We start from the raw sequence: 2,294 nt of genomic DNA, 5'->3' as shown, positions 1-2,294 counted from the left end.
TGCTAGTCACTCCTTCAAGTGTGTTCTTTATTTCAGTTATTATATTCTTTAATTCTGACTGGTTATTTTTTATGATTTCTGTGTCCTCTTTTATGTTTTCTATCTCTCTGTTGAGCTTCTCATTAAGTTCCTTAAACAGTCTTATCATCAGTGTTCTAAACGCTGTCTCTGATAGGTTGGATACCTGCGTTTCATTTAGTTCCATTTCTAGAGGTTCCTTCTGATCATTTATTTGGGATGTGTTTCTTTGTTTCCTCATCCTGGCCTTCACTCTGTGATTGCTTCAATGTATTAGGTAGATCACCTGTTCCTCTCAGTCATTGCTGCGTGTTCTCATGTAGTATGTGTACTTTGGATTGCAGAGTCTCCCTATTCTCCTGTCCCGTGTGTTCCAGAGGGGTCACTGTTGAAGCTGATAAACGTTTAATTGCTTTTGGCTTGTCCGAGGGTGGAATTGACCCTCAGGCTGATTAGCTGTAAGAATTAGCTCTGTTCACAGTGTATGAGCTGCTGTGTGGAGATTGACCCAATCAGAGGAAGGCCTGGACACTGTGAGTTCTTATAGCCTGTGGAAAATTTCTTTTGAGAGTGCCACTTGTAGGTTCAGCCAGGTAGTACTCTGGTTTGATCTGGTAGTGGCCACTGGGTTTATACGCTCTTGTGTCTTTTGGGTGGGGCTCCCACTCAGAGCCGTTTCAGCTCTGCTTCTTACTGGCCTGTGGCTACTGGGTAGGTGCCTTAAGGCTGTATGCAGTTGGCTGCTGCCCATGTTGGCATCATGTGGGGATGGTCTCTGTGTGAACTGAAGCTGGCTATCACCAGTATTGGTCCTGAGGCAGTTTAGCTAAAGGCCTAGGGTCCCCTAGGCCTGTTGTCACCTGTCAGTTGCCCATAAGGCCGAACTATTGAAAGAGGCTCTTTAGGAGCATATGTCTGCCTATTTGACCCAGTGTTGACGGTGCCCTTGGGGATGTGATACTAGCTGGGCGGGATGGAGTTCAAGTGAATTACAGGACGTGATTGGTGGTTTAAGATGCTAATGCAGATTCAGGTCTTACGCCAATACCTGGCCTGTGACCCCCTTGTATAGCATCCCAAGGGCACTACAGCCAGCCTCCACCTCACACACACAAATTCCTGAAAGGTGCCCCCGAGTGGTTGTGGTTCAAGTTTGCGGTCACTGAACACCACCAAAATGAACCCAGAACTCTGCAGCCCACCTGCTGTTGTAAAAAACCTTTTCCACAGTTTGTGGGGGTGGGGCCAGTCACCCAGGCACCCAGAGTGCCCCTGGCAATGCAGCTGTAGGTGTACAAGGTGGTGTTACAGGTGGGTAAAGGCTGTGGTCAGTGGTTCCTACAAATTCAGTGTAGTCTCAGCTCCTGGACCAGTGCTAGGCCCACGTCCACTTCATAAAACAAAGCAAGGCAACCCAACAACACCAAAAAACAAATACACCCCCACAAAAACCATAAACAATGATCAGACAGGAGAAACAAAATTATATGAAAGAGTCAAAAACAGCAGAACAAGACAGAAAAATCGAAGCCAAAGCAATAACCTGAAAAACAAACCCGAGAAACAACAACAACAAAAAGAAAACAGATGAAAGAAAAAGAAGAAAAGGGAACAAAAACATGAAAGAGAAAAAGAAAACCAAAAAAAAGGCTCTCCACCTGCTTTAATCTGCAGACCACTCGTTCAGCAATAGAGTCTCCAGGTGACTCAGCACCAGCTATGTTGGGGGGAACGGCCCAGTGCATCATGGGCCTGTATCCCTCTCAGGCTCGCAGTTGGCTGCTGTGGGCACTGGGACTGTGCTCACCACCAAAAATCCCCACAGGTTGCTGCGGGCTGTCTGCTGCTGCGAAACCCCTCTGTGGCCTGTGGAGGTGGGGGCCAGGCACCAGGGACTCAGGGTGCCCCTGGCAACACAGCTCTAGGTGAGCGGGGCAAGCCCCCAGGGCACCACGGGGTGTGGTCAGTGACCCCCATCAAGTCAGAGCAGCGTGCACTTCTACACTGGCAACCAGCCCACACAAACACTCCATGAATGCCCCGGCCAGCCAGCTCACAGCTGCTGGCCCAACACTCCCAGGAAAACTCCCAGTCTTAGCCTGTCCCAGTCCGCAGCCCACAGATCAGGCAGAGCAGCCCGACAGCCAGGCGCCACTCTGGCAACTCTGCACACGCCGTGTGGAGAGCAGGGACCCACGGCAGCTCATGTGAGCTCCCACATCTCAACCCACAGCCTGTTTGAGCAGGTGTGTGCCCGATAGGCCTCTCCCTGGCAC

At 50.0% G+C, this 2,294-nt stretch overlaps 1 protein-coding gene and 1 pseudogene across 1 annotated transcript in view; both read left to right on the top strand.

Moving 5' to 3' along the window:
* ASZ1 (ankyrin repeat, SAM and basic leucine zipper domain containing 1) overlaps positions 1 to 2,294 on the top strand; it is a 112,055-nt gene that overhangs the window by 70,712 nt on the left and 39,049 nt on the right. The gene's annotated exons all lie outside the window — the stretch shown is intronic.
* Positions 2,050 to 2,294, top strand: part of LOC109389335 (proliferating cell nuclear antigen pseudogene) — a 7,521-nt pseudogene continuing 7,276 nt past the window's right edge.

The sequence above is a fragment of the Hipposideros armiger genome, unplaced genomic scaffold (genome assembly GCF_001890085.2).
Source record: "Hipposideros armiger isolate ML-2016 unplaced genomic scaffold, ASM189008v1 scaffold_230, whole genome shotgun sequence".
Lineage (NCBI taxonomy): Eukaryota > Metazoa > Chordata > Mammalia > Chiroptera > Hipposideridae > Hipposideros > Hipposideros armiger.
The sequence above is the reverse complement of the archived record's forward strand: the minus strand, read 5'-3'. Positions and strand labels throughout refer to the sequence as shown.